Source organism: Fukomys damarensis, unplaced genomic scaffold, assembly GCF_012274545.1.
Source record: "Fukomys damarensis isolate Sample0158 unplaced genomic scaffold, DMR_v1.0_HiC HiC_scaffold_13, whole genome shotgun sequence".
In the NCBI taxonomy this organism is placed as follows: Eukaryota; Metazoa; Chordata; class Mammalia; order Rodentia; family Bathyergidae; genus Fukomys; species Fukomys damarensis.
The window spans coordinates 27,129,871-27,144,078 of NW_022900925.1; the positions used below are offsets into that span (position 1 = coordinate 27,129,871).

Genomic DNA, 14,208 nt, shown 5'->3' on the forward strand with positions numbered 1-14,208 from the left:
CAGCGCCACCAGGGCGCGGCTGAGACCCGCGCTAAGAAAGGAGCACAGTTGGCTTCGGCGGCCCCCGCGGTGGGATCCGGTCCTCCGGAAGGGAAGCGCGGGGAGAAGCCGTGACGCCGCGGTGGACGTCACCTGGGGGCGGGGCCATGTAGATGAGACGCGGTGGTTGCCGGTTCCCGTGCGTTGTTGCCGGCGCCGCCGAGTTCCCCCGGGTGGGTCCCCCGAGAAAGGAGTGTGAGGGGTGTGGGTGGGAAGCGTGAGGTTGGGAAAGGAGGGCGGCAAGGCGCGGGCGTGTGAGTGACCCTGAGTAAGTGATGAGTGTGAGAGGAGGGTGAGGTGGCGTGCGGGCGAACCAACTCATACTTACCTGGCAGGGGAGATACCATGATCACGAAGGTGGTTTTCCCAGGGCGAGGCTTATCCATTGCACTCCGGATGTGCTGACCCCTGCGATTTCCCCAAATGTGGGAAACTCGACTGCATAATTTGTGGTAGTGGGGGACTGCGTTCGCGCTCTCCCCTGTCTTTGATTGTATAAAAACAGAAGTTTTGATTAGATTTTGTTCTCTTCTCAGAGCTTGTGAATACTTTTTGAAAGATTTTGGGTTTATTTCGGGGTTAATAGTCTAAACTTGTGTTTTCAAGCGTGTTTTCTTTAAATGGGGCTTTTTAAATTGTACATAGTAATTTTTATTGTAATATTGTGGGTTAAGTGAGGTTTAAATTTTAAAGTATTAACTGTTTTCTTTGCTTTTAATTGCTTTATGGGTCTTCGAACTTCTGTAGAGTCTTCTATGACAAATACGGATTTTATCGGGCGTGCAACAGGATTATCATTTCACTGCATACACATACATTGTCTGCATTGCAGCTTTTAGTGGAGAAGAGAGATGATGATGGGTTTAAGATTATCCCACCAGCCCCCAACACAAATGTTGCATATTTTACACGATGTTGCATGTTCTACACTGATTCTGACTACAATTTGGATGCTGAACAGTTCTATTAGATTCTGGCGTTAATTCCTGAATTATCCTGGGCTTTGTAGGTTGAGGATTCAGTTTCACAAGACTTCCTTCATTGCAGATGTCAGCTACAAGTGGGATACCCACTTCTACCCACATTGCTGTTGGCTAAATTGGGTTCCCATGGTCTTCCTCAGATTGGATAATCCACTAGAATGACACAGAACTCAAGGAACCACTTACCATTACTAGTTTAGTAAAAAGAAAACTCAGGAAGTCAGATGGAATAGATACGTAAAGCTAGACGTGGAGGTGGGTGAGGTTTACAGACTTCTCTTTCCAAGCATGCCATCCTCTCAGCTCTTTGATAGCAGATCAGAAGCTCCCCAAATCCCATTTGCTTAGGTGTTTGGTTTGTTCTGGTTGTAATGGGATTACTAGGTAAATGCTTTACCACTAAACTATAGATCTGATTTAAAAAAAGTGTCCATTATTTAAATTTTAAAAATTACAGCCAGGCGTAGTGGCGCACACCTGTAATCCCAGCACTCGGAAGGCTGAGGCAGGAGGGTCGCTGTGAGTTCGAGACCAGCCTGGGCTACAAAGTGAGTTCCAGGTCAGTCTCAACTACATAGTGAGACCCTGTCTCAACCCCCGCAATAGTAATAATAATATAATAAATTACACATAAAAACATTACCACGAATGCACCTCAAAATACTGCTCTTCTCTTCAAACACACTTATCCCATTGTTCTTTCTACCCTCTGAAGCAGTTGTGAAAATCCTTTTTTTTGGTCTTACGGGATGTGATCAACATAGTGAATTCTGGGGGCTGGGAATTTAGCTCACTGGTTCCGCTGCCTGCCTCACAAGTGCAAGGTCCTGAGTTCTATCCCTGGTACCAAAAAAAACAAAAACAAAAAAACAAAAAAACAACAGTGAATTCAACTGAAAGGCAGGGTCACAGAAACAGCATGGTGTAAGGGCCGGGGATTTAGCTCAGTGTTTCCGCTGCCTACTTCACAAGCACAAGGTCTCGAGTTTGATCCCTGATACCAAAAACAAGCAAACAAATGAAACAGTATGGTGTGTCCTCCAACCCTCTCAGATGTTCACTGGATCTGGGACTGTGGAAACTTCTGGCTCTTCCCCAAAGTAAAAATAACCATGAAAGTAAATGCTTTGAATTTATTTAGGACTTCTGGGCAGCCACAATAGCTGCAACTAAGGACACATAAAAGAAAGGACTTCCAGAAGGGCTTTAGAAAATGGCAAGAACAATGGGACAAATACGTTTAAGCAAGGGGGAGTATTTTGAGGGAGATTAAGGGCAAATGTGTCTATATTTAGCCAATCACTGTATTTTATAATCATACCTTATGTATCCCTAGCCCTTTTTTAAAAAAGTGTTGAGACAGAGCCTTGCTGAGTTGCCCAGGCAGGCTTTGAACTTGTGATCCAACTGTGATTGTAGGCATGTGCCACCTTGCCTACCTGTTTAGATGTTCTTATGGAGGTTTTATTACATCAGCATAATTGGTTCAGTCATTGGCCATTGATGATTGAATTCAATCTCCAGCCCAGCCTTCTCTCCCTGAAAGTCAATGGTGAGGGGAGGTTTTAAAAGTCCCAACCCTCTAATCACACCTCAGTCTTTCTGGAGACTAGTGTATCTGTGGCTGGTGATTACAATACACACACATACACACACACATTTCTTGCTGTATGATAAGTGTGAAGAGATTTCCATTTGAAATAGTTTCTCAGGCTAGAGGAGGAGATGTGATAGGGTAGAGGGGAGAGAAAAGAATAAAGTAAAAAGGGGGGGCCAGGGATTTAGCTCAGTGGTGCCATGCCTGCCTTGAAAGCGCAAGGTCCTGAGTTCAATCCCGGTACCACAAAAAAAAGAAAAAGTAACTCAAGAGATTTTTGTTTTGAATAATTAGGTTGAAAATGGTGTCATTTCCTGGGAGAGGAATAAGGTAGGCAAGAAGCTGATGGAAGTCAGTTTAGACAACTGAGTGTAAGATACCTATGATTTGGCTAAGCACAATGCCAGAAAGAGGCTGAACATCTGAGTCAGCACCTCAGAAGAGAGATCTGGGATGCACAGGTACGTTTTGAAATCAAGGATGGACAAGAGGAGGCCAGGAACCGCACTGACAGGGATCTCACTCCCTTACAGGGAGGTCACTTTGTGGAACAAGTTGGGGAAATCTAGTTTTGAGAAGTCGAGTCAGTCACCAGACTGTGGGAAGGGAGGAATAATACATTCATTGACTCATTGTTAGGTTACTCAGCATTTACTGGTCATCAGCTGTGCCAGGCTTGATGCTGGCGATATAAAGATAAATATAATGTGGATCTTGTTTTTTTTCTTCAGCACTTAGGGTTGAATCCAGGGCCTTTGTACTCTGAGCTATGTCTCGAGACCTCTTTACTTTTGATTTTAAAAAGAATCTCAGAGCCGGGGATTTAGCTTAGTAGTTCCACTGACTGCCTCACAAGTGCAAGGTCCTGAGTTTGATCCCTGGTACCAAAAAAAAAAAAGTCTCGCTAAGTTGCCCAGGGAGGATCTGAAGGTGCAGTCCTTCTGCCTCAATTGTCCAAAGTGTTGAATTTACCATTCCCAGCCTGATTCTTATTATTTTTTTTAGTTTTTTATTTATTTTTTTGAGAAAGGGTCTTGCTGTGTAGTCCAGCCTTGAACTCACTGTGTGGCCCAGACTAACCTCAAACTTGAGGTGATCCTCTTGCTTCAACCTCCCAAGTACTGGGATTCCAGGTGTCCACCATCACACCAGCCTAGTTCTTGCTTTTAAGGGGATCACAATCTAAGCAAGGTGGTGTGTGCCAGGAGTCCCAGCTACTTGGGAGGCTGAGGTACGAGGATCACGTGAATCCAAGAGTTTGACACTATCTCAAGGAACACAGCAAGACCTCATCACCAAAGAAAGAAAAAAAAAAAACACATAAAGAGCTGACAGTTTAACAGGGAGAAGTACATCTATTTGCAGTAGAATGAGTTACATAGCAGTAGTATATAAGCTGGGCTTGGTGGCACATTTATGTAATCCCAGTACTTGGGAGGCTGAGGCAGGAGGATCACTTTGAATTCCTGACCAGTCTGTGATACATAGTAAGTTCCTGTCCTCTCCTCTCCATATAACAGGCCCCCAAGATGTAAAAGGCCCCCAAAAGACCCTTCCCTATTGTCCCTAGTCACGAGCCAGGTCAACCAATTAACCAATCAAGTAGGGGCACCCTCAGCCCAGAGACAGGATAGGCCCCTGACTAATATAAAACCAACATCTTGAGCCCCCCTTCAACAGTGGCTTCGTTTTGGGCACCCCTTCCTGTCTCTCTGGAAGAAAGCACTGTACTCTTGCATGCTTGCTGAATAAAAGTACAACTTTGCTTCTACACTTTTGGTCTCTAATTCTTCCACAACCTTCTGCATCATCGGGAGAGTCAGGCCCAGGACTGCAGAGACTCTCCACCCATCTCTGCCCTTGACAGTGGGATTCTAGATGTGCAACACCATGCCCAGCTCTCTGTCTCTCATGGCAGAGAATACCTGGTCTCTCAACTGTACTGATTTCTTTATTCAGGTGAGAGGTCATATGCGCTGACCTGCAGGATGAACACCTGTCCTTAGCACATGGCAGTGCTCTGTGGTCTGTAGAGTGATCACAGCTCTCAAGGGTTAGGAGAGAAAAGCCTGCAGAAAACAAAGCAAATGACCAGCTGCTAAGAAGCACTATGTTAATGAGCTCAATCCCTACTTTAAATTTTGGAAGGTTTACAAGTAAAAAATACGTGTTTTGAATGATGTCATTTGACCAGAATTTTATGAGATATAGACTATGTAAGAGGCAAAAGATCTGGTATTCTTTCTTCCCCCAAGCAAAAACAAAATCTAATAGCCCACCTCTCTATCACTCAAAGTGTAGGACCACAACGGACTCATTAGAGGTGGGGAGTGTACAGCTAGGACCACAATATTAACAGCCCTTTGTATAGTTTGTTACTAGAGAAGGTTTTGTCTTGGGGAATGTGGAAGCCATGAGGAAGAGACACAGCTTGTTCTGACTGTGAAGTGGGCCCTTGGTATCACTTCACTGTAACTGCCATTCGCCATTGGTGATTGTTCTTTTCTTTGGGGAGAGTAGTGGGGAGAGGACACAGTCTGTCTGAGAGGTTTCTTGAAAGTGGTGTATTCAGCTTTCTTCTTTCTGCCCTTTTCCTGCCAGTTAGTTTTTCTGTAAATACCTTATTGGTCCAGTGAGGAGGTCCAAAGCCTTGGTCACTGGGTAGAAAAAGCTGCCCCATGGAGAGTGGCTGTTGAGATGTGGCATCCAGACAGGTTTATGTGAGGACTAAGGAACAAATCTGACTGCAGATGGCAGGGAAAATTGAGATTTGAAAACAAGCAGCATCGACCATTTTGAGTTTGCCGGAGATGATGAGGTGGATTAGTCCAGACAGTGATTTTCTTTAATTGGTGGTTTTTCTGTGCCAAGTTCTGAGGATGAGGAAAGATCTCTGCTGAGGAGGAGTAAAGAAGGAATGAAATAATCATCACAGAACCGATGAAGAAAAGGCATTCCTGAGTTTGTGTTCCTTCTCCTTCCCTGCAACTAAAGCTTTGGGATTACTTCCTCATCTTGGTGTTATGGGCTTTTGGGACCTGATGAGATTATTATTATTATGTTTTTGTAGCAGGGACTGAACTCAGGACCTTGTGCTTGTGAGGCAGTGTGATGCTGCTGAGCTAAATCGCCAGCTAAGAAATTCTTTGTAGCTTCTTGGTATCCTGAACAAAAAATTGGGCAAGACACAGAAAAGATATCAAGGATGTGCATTTATTTATTGGGTACTGGGGATTGAACTGGATGTGCATTTATTAAAGGTGGAAAAGAAGTTCAGTGTGCAGAGTGAGAGCAGGCTGGTGAAAAGGCTCACAGTGTCCTTGAGGACTATGGAGGGGGGTCTTTTGTATGTAGAATTTCTAAATTGCTTCTCCCTCATGCAAACAAGACATTGGGGATAGTTGTCCTATCAAAACTCATTTTGCCTGGTGCCAGATTTAAACTGTCCTGTCAAAGACTTGCTTGGTTTCACACCAGATGTAAATGAAGAATTGAAGATGGCACTTTTCTGATTGGTCACACGTATGGTGTTCAGGAACTACAAAGCCACCCCAGAGTCTGTTTTATGCATGTACTGTGAGTCTCATGATTTTGACAGATTATGCCCACTTGCTTGATTAGATTTGCCCAAATCCTAGTAATCAATCTCACCAAGAGTACTTTCCCTTTCAAGATTACAGTTACTTTCTCCTTCTGCTGTAGCCATATACCATGTAATGCCTTGGTTTCTCCTTTTGGAACTACAATGGCCAAGCTTTTATTCTCACTTCTAAATTTGATATTCTTCCCCGCACCCTTGACAGTGTCTTACCTTGTAGTGAGCTATGTATCCCAGGCTGGCCTTGAAGTTGTGGCAGTCTTCCTGCATCAGCCTCCCTAGTGCTGGGATTACAGGTGTGTGCCATCATGCCCGGCTATGTTGGTCCTCTTTGAATGTTGAGAATTATGAGAGAAGCAGTACATTCTCTTGGGCTGACTTGCCAAGTCAGCTACAGATTTATAGATGCTGGTAAAAGACACCAAATTACTGAGTCAGAAATAAATGACTATTACTCCTAACAGGAGTAGGATATCAGCATTTTTGTGGTTGGTTCCTTTTATACCAGTTCCCACAAAGCCAGGTAAAGAGAGACATAGCTTTGAATATGTACTGTGTTGTTTGACAGTAGAGGAACCCTGAGTTGAGGGAGCATGAACCCTACCTGGGTATGCGTCCTTTGCTGCAGAGGGAGACATTCTGTTTAACGTGGCAGGCAGTAAGCATGCATTCACTTTGTTCTAAGGATGACTGTATGTCTGTCTTCCATTGTTCATTCTAGGAACATCTTCAGAAAGAACAAAGGGTAATTAGGTGTAGTGCTTTCCTGACCTGGCATAGATACATTACCGGGAGGGATCCATGGAAAAGGGTAATCCCTCGCTGCTCCCTGCTACTCTTCTCTACTTGGGCTTGCTCTTGTTGGGCAGGTGAGTAGACCCTCCAGTGAACCTAAGGAGATACATTAGGCAGATTGTAGCGTAGGGAGGACATAGGGCACACAGTCGACGGGAAGGTCGACGGGAAGGTTCAGGGAGACAGAGGCCCTAGGACAGACAGATGCCTGAATGGTGAACGGAAGCTAAGTGGAGGGAAGACTCCCCCCGCTGGAGAGAGCGGCTTGTGGACCGGCCAGGGGGCAGAAGGGAGCCCTTGCGAGCTCGGGGAGCGCGAGCCACAGCACGCAGGGCCTCGCACGGATGTAGAAAAGCGTCGTCTTTAACCCAAGCAACGGGAAGCCAGCCAAGTTTTCAATTTAAGGCGGGGGGATAAAATAAAATAAAATAAAATAAAATAGTCTCGTACGTTTAAACACAGCCGTGTCATTCGTAGAGTGCAAATTCCTTGACTGGGAGTGGGAACCCAGGGCACGCGGTGCGGACGCCATAGTCTTTGGCTTTGTACGGTGGCTCTCACCGTCCACTTTTCGTTTTGTTTCCTCCTGGCGAGAGGCCTCCCTTGCCGGGCGCAGGGGTCCAAACCGGGGTTTGCCGCGGAGGGGAGGTTTCCTAGCGCCGGGGCGGGCGCGATAGTTGGCGGTGAGCGTGACGCGTGAGAAGCGGCTGGTGGGCGGGGCTAGAAGTAAATGGCTCGTGATTGGCTGTTTTCGCAACTGTATGTTAATTAAACCGACAGGGTGAATTACTTTTGGAAAAGGCCAGGGCCGAAGAGCGTTCAGAGGACTTTGTGGGACCTGGTGAGGGAGAAAACGGTTTCCTCGGGGGACACATGAACACGCGTGTGTGTGAAGTGGCGTTCCCAGCTGGTGGGCGGGGCTAGAAGTAAATGGCTCGTGATTGGCTGTTTTCGCAACTGTATGTTAATTAAACCGACAGGGTGAATTACTTTTGGAAAAGGCCAGGGCCGAAGAGCGTTCAGAGGACTTTGTGGGACCTGGTGAGGGAGAAAACGGTTTCCTCGGGGGACACATGAACACGCGTGTGTGTGAAGTGGCGTTCCCAGGAGGAATTCACCATGGGTGCGATGTGTGTGCGTGTGGTGGAGGCAGGAAAGGCGAGGCGGTGTGGGTTAAGGCTATACTTTCAGGGATCATTTCTATAGTTGGTGACTAGAGAAACTTCTCTGATTGTGTAGAGTACCAGAAACCATGAGGAGGAGGTGTAACGTTTCTTCCTGAGCGTGAAGCCGGCTGTTGGTGTCGCTTTGGTGCGACTCCCGCTAGCCGTTGATGATCGTTCTTGTTCTCTTCCCGGAGGGGACGAGGGGGGAGGAACGCAGTCTGAGTGGGTCTGTTATATATTTGGTGTAAAGAATAGGTCACTGTGTGTTCTGATTTACATTTCGTAGGTAGGGGTTATCTTGTTGTAAGTGAAGTATACTTCTGTCTCCTGTTGTAGTCTTTATTGTACATTGTGTTAAAATTAACTTGTGTGAATGCTTACAGCAGGAGCATTAGAAGTTTTAAGGAGTAAATTAACAAAAGTTACTGATAAAATTACTCCAAAATCTGCGCTCTGAGAAGTCAGTAACAGCTAGGGGAAACGCACTATTGAAATTTTTTTTGTTAGGTGTTTTCAGTGAGTAATTATATTAACTCAGCCCAAGATAAAGGTGAAGATTGCAGAAGGAAGATATAGATTTTATTCAGCTATGAAGAACGAGGAACTAATTATATCTAAATGGACAAGGATTGAGAGCATAGTTTTCAGTGAAACAAATAGGACAACCTTGTGTATGTAAATACCTAGTAGTTTCTATTGTGTGAGAAAGTGTAAATAATCAGAAAGTATAGTACATAATGTGAGTCAGGAACAAAAAAAGTCTAAAAGAGAGGAGGAGGTGGGAGGAGTAAGGGAAAGAAGAGAAAAGAAAAAAAATATGAGAAGAGGAAAAAACGGAAAGTTTTTTTTTTTTTGAACCAGGGATTGAACTGAGGACCTTGGGCACTTGCAAAGCAGTCGGCCGCACCACTGATCTAAATCCCCGGCCCCTAAACAAAGTCTGTAAATAGGGAGGGGAATGGGGAAAAAAAAGAACCAAGATACGTCACACAAAGGTGAAAATTCCCAATGATGAATGTCATCATATTGTAAATTTAAAATGTATGAATAAACATAGTGAAAAGACTTGTGTGGGTTTTTTTTCCTTTCTTTTTTTCTTGATACTGGGGATCATACTCAACACTTCATGCTTGCACATTGCACAGTTGTGCAATACCGCCCGGCAAGGTTTTTATTGTTTGTGTGTGGCTTGTTTTTTGTTTTGTTTTGCTCTGAGTATAGAGAACACTGTGCTACTCCTGTGCTTTGTTTATCCTAGCTATAAAGTATGTGAACCTTAGAAGGCCATTTTTCATTTTCTGTGTGATGACTAGAGGAAGACAATTATTTTTCAGTTACTGATTCATAAGCAGTATTATTCACTTGAGTTGTGTTAGACTATGGCTTGTGATTTGTATCACAGTATTCCTTTTGCTGAAGCAGTTTGCATGTATACAACTAAATACTGTAAGGGATATCACTTAGTCAGAAAGGCTAACTTTGCCTTATGGTAGTAATTTAAAAGAATGACTTTTTAATAGTTGGTCCAAAAAAAATTTTTTTTTGTACCGGTGATCGAACTCGCATCCTTGTTCCTGTGAGGCAGGCGGGGGAACTACTGAGCTAAATCCCTGGTCCTGGTCCAAATTTTAATATGAATAGTCCTTTATTCTTTTTATTTGCTTTCCCCTTTTTCCTCTCATTTAAGTATTTTATTTTGTTTTGGACTAGAGTCTTGCTATGTAGCCCGTGTTGGTGTCACACTCCCATGTGCCTGAGGCTGTCCTCAAAATTGCCATCATCCTGCTTCAGCCCCCTAAGGGTTGGGATTACAGGTATGAGTTGCTGTATCCTACAGGAAATAGAACCTCCAAAGAAACGCCTTGCTACAAATAAGTGCTCAGTCAGTGTTTGTTGAATGATTGGATGCATCACAGTGAAGAGACAGCTCTCAGATCCAGAGCAGGGCTGACCACTTTGGCTATTTGTGCCAGCGAGGTGGAAGCTAAAGGGTTTGTACTTTTTGTGCTGTTGCTATCAGCGAGATTTCAGGAAAGTTGACAGAATCCAAACTGCTATTGGTCAGTGGTGGAGCGACATCTGTTGTTGAATGGGAGGCATAACATTTTCTTCTGCTTTTGCTCTCACAGAAGTTAAATTCCTAGAGTGAAATGGAGTTTTAGAGATGTCCCCCCCCTTTACCCCAGGAATGAACCTCAAGCCCTGGGCCCTAGCCTCCGAGGTACACCCCTAGCCCATACTTTTCCTTCTGTAGCTGAGAAAGCAGGCTTTGAGAAGGGCTGAGAAATTACCCAGATGGTCGGTTAGAATTATAGGTCTGGCTAGAGCTGGGTGGTAAAAAAGATCCCTTTGGGCTTTGGGGACAGGGTGGGTTTGAGGATGTGTATGCGAAGGTGATCTCTAGGAGGCCACAGGATGGAGCCAAGAGGACAAAGTGGTAAGGCCAGAAGCAAACTGCACTGAGCTGAGGTTAGCAGCTGGTCAAGTGAGGGGTAGAAGGGACACACCCAGTATGGCGAGGTGTAGGTCCTCACTTGACTTGTTGACTCAGAATGAAACTTCAGGCAGAAATGTCAGTGATCAAGTGTTTTTTAATCCTGACACTGTGCCCTCCTTTGAAAGCTGATGACAGCAGTTGATTATCCAAAAATCTAAACTAGCTTTCAATTTTGCGTTTATTTTTGGTAACAGTTTACTTGGGCACATGAATTTGCTGAATGTCATTGTGAAGAGTAGCACCCCACGTCTTGGTACTAAAGTGATGTAGCAGGGTTTCCTTTTCCACTCCTTAATGGAATCTTCAGAGCTGGACTTGATCTTGCTAGTAGTGTCCTCTCCTGCAGGCAGGTGTAATTATAATGGTACCAGAGCTGAAGGCCAGAAAAATAACAGTCATTCATCGACAGTCAGAAAAGAAGTCCCTCACCCCCAGCTAGCTTTAACAGAGAAGGAAGAAAGAATTGGAAGAGATGAGGGAGACAGGAGATAAAAGGGAAGGATTAGAATCCTGAGAAACATTATATATTTAGGGAAGTTGCTTGAAGTCCAAGAAGCACATCCTATTCTCTAAACACTCCGTTGCCTTCTCTGGCTCTGTGGTAGGTAATTTAACATTTGTGAGGCCCTGAGTTCAAACCCCAGCAATGCAAGCAAAGCAACTATTGTGTTTTCTGTGACACTAATATAATTTGTATTAATTTAATGTATTATTGTAATATGAGTATGTAAATATATTAAATTTAAACATTGACTAATATTTGCATGAATATATGCAGAATAAATCCATTCTGTTTGCACTGTGGAAGGTCACACCTTAACTATTCAACAATTCAAATAAAATTTAAGGGGCCGGGGATTTAGCTCAGTGGTTCTGCCATCTACCTGCCTCACAAGCCCAAGGACCTGAGTTCAATCCCTGGTACCAAAAATAAAGAACAAAGCAAAAAAACTTTAGTAACAGATTGATGGCTTTTGTGTGTGTGTGTGTGTGTGTGTGTGTGTGTGGCACTAAGGACGGAAATCAAGACCTTCTACATTCCCAACCCTTTTAATTAAAAAAAATTTTTTTTTGTGTCAGTGTCTCATTATGTAGTTCAAGTTGGCTTTGAACTAACCATGGAGCCCAGGTTGGCCTGGAATGCATGGCAGTCCTCCTGCCTCAGCCTCCCGATGACAGGCTGGGATTACAGGCGTGCGCCACTACACCTAGCCTTAATTTTAAAAATTTGAAACAGTTTCTCACCAAGACTCTGTGTTGCTGAGGTTGGGCTCAAACATGCTATTCTCTTTCTGAAGCCTCCCAGAGTGGTGAGGTTAGAGGTGTGCACCATCATGCCTTCATCTGTCATAGCTTCTGTATCTCATTGCTATATATCAAAAGCTCTGGAAAAGAATTATTTAGGGAAATTTTCTCAGTCTGAGAAATTCCTCCCATCCTCTAAAATGTATTCTTAGGCCACACCATAAAATAACTTACTTTTTAACAATTTCCTTGTTTTTTCTTAAAAGTTCTTTTAAAAAATTCCCTTGCTTTTTAAGCACTTTAAAAATATTTGGGGGGGATTGAACCCAGGGATCTCTGTGCTATATCTGCAGCCTATTTATTTATTTAGTGAGATAGGGTCATGCTGAGTAGTACAGGCTTACCTCTAGCTGTACTCCTCATGCCTCATCATCCGTAGAACCTTGGGTCACAGGTGTGCACTTCCACTATAAGCCCATGATCTATTCTCAAGCCAGTTAGTGCAGAAGTCAACACTGACCTCACCCTAAGGACTCCTCTTGGCCCAGGAGAATTTGAGGATATGTTGATTTAGCGCTCAAAGAATCTGTTTGGGAAGATGAGTTATTTAGACAATCAGTGAACCTCAGAGTACTAAACTGAGAGCGTCAGTTCTCAGAAGGGCTGGGGTAGAAGTACCAGGTGGTTTTGCTACAGAAGACCAGACTTGAGGAAGGTTTTGAGAGCATCTTGCATTGATTTGTTGAACAGCAAGCATCAGGGTCCTGGTGTGAACTTGGATACAACAGACTGATAAGGTGCCTGTTCTCAGAGAGATGACTAAAGTGGAAGGGAGATAGATAATGCACTAAATAAATGATCAAAAGAAATTCACATGATAAGTAGGTATTCTGAAGCCCCTAATACAGGACTGCTTTAGAGTAGGTGGTCAGGTAAGGCCTCCCTGAAGAAGTGACTTTCAAACGAATACCTCAGTCACAAGAGGCAGCCAGTTGTGCTAGGCTCCATGGGCAGCAAATGCTGGCAGAAGGTGCAGGGATTTGAGGTGGTAATGGGCTTGACATGCAGGAGTGACCGAGATGGCTTCTGTGACTTGACTGGAGCCAGTGACCGGGAGAGAGTGGCGGATGATCAGGGGCGGGCAGGGCCTGGGTGGGCAGGAATGGTAAGGAACTGCAGGCACTGGAACAGAACTGAGGCAGTGTGGGTTACCTCGGTGTCTCACTGTTTCCGGAAGCTCTAGGAGCTCGCCAGACTTCACGGCAAACATTTCACCAATGTACTGTGTGTCCCTTTAAGACACGATCCCTGCCTGTGTGCTTCCTTCCATAGCCAGGACAGTGGAGAACACAGGGACCTGCATCAAGTTCCCCTCCCCACGGAGCTGTACAACTGGGCTGCACCAGAAGTGATCTTTCAGAAGGCAGCTACAGTGAAGTCGGACATCTACAGCTTTTCCATGATCATACAAGAGATTTTAACAGGTGATCAAGGAGCACTGACCAAGGAGCACATTGATAATTAACCAGACTCCTTATTTTTAGGTTGTTTCTCCTGAAAACACAGGATTTAGAGCCAGGGGTGGTGGTGCACACCTGTAATCTCAGTATTTGGGAAGCTGAGCCAGGAGGAACACCATGAATTCGAGGCCAGCTTGGGTTAGATAGTGAGAGCCTGTCTCAAAAAAAAAAAAGGATTTTAAAACACAACTCCAAAGCCAAAACTCTGCACGACATGATTAATCTCTGCCGGGAGGCAGATCCTTTTATGCACAAGATTACTAAGGCCCTTGTCGCCTTCCAAGGCCAAAACAGGGGTAGAACATGCTTTCAATGCGGCCAGCCCGGCCATTTTGCCTCCCGCTGTCCCCAGCGGCAGGCTCCAGCCTTACAACCAGCCACGCCCACTCCACGCCCTTCTCTTTGTCCTCGCTGCCGCCGTGGCCGCCACTGGGCGGCACAATGCCGCTCGGCCACAGATATCTCGGGCAACCCACTTACCCCGGTCCAGGGAAACAGCCCGCGGGGTCAGCCCCGGACCCCTATCACTTTCCAGCCGGCCTCGGGGAACAGCCAGCTTACCCAACATCCACTTCCTCAGCAACCTTCTGAATCTACGGCGCTCTCACAGGTCCAACCCAGCCAGCACCCGTGCACCCCTCCATTGGTTCCGCGCGAGCTACTGCCCCCAGCAGCCTCCCTTGTCCGGGCCACCCCCGGCAGCGCGGGCCTGGACCTCTGTACCTCCGCCCCCAGAATATTAACTCCCGAAGATGGAGTCCACTGCAT

General features: G+C 45.2%; 1 long non-coding RNA gene and 3 other non-coding genes across 4 annotated transcripts; 3 read left to right on the top strand and 1 right to left on the bottom strand.

Annotated features, from left to right (window-relative positions):
• Window positions 1-359: 359 nt before the first annotated feature.
• On the top strand, window positions 360-523 carry LOC117285928. The gene has a single exon (XR_004517056.1). It is a non-coding gene; the product is annotated as a U1 spliceosomal RNA (small nuclear RNA).
• A 3,166-nt stretch (window positions 524-3,689) lies between these two features.
• On the bottom strand, window positions 3,690-6,468 carry LOC117285876. Its single transcript, XR_004516985.1, has 3 exons — window positions 6,431-6,468; window positions 5,240-5,515; window positions 3,690-4,688 (listed from the first exon to the last, which is right to left on the bottom strand). It is a non-coding gene; the product is annotated as an uncharacterized LOC117285876 (long non-coding RNA).
• LOC117285943 lies at window positions 4,960-5,169 on the top strand. Its single transcript, XR_004517063.1, has one exon. It is a non-coding gene; the product is annotated as a small nucleolar RNA U3 (small nucleolar RNA).
• A 1,719-nt stretch (window positions 6,469-8,187) lies between the features above and the next one.
• On the top strand, window positions 8,188-8,405 carry LOC117285940. The gene has a single exon (XR_004517062.1). It is a non-coding gene; the product is annotated as a small nucleolar RNA U3 (small nucleolar RNA).
• The last annotated feature ends 5,803 nt before the right edge of the window (window positions 8,406-14,208 follow it).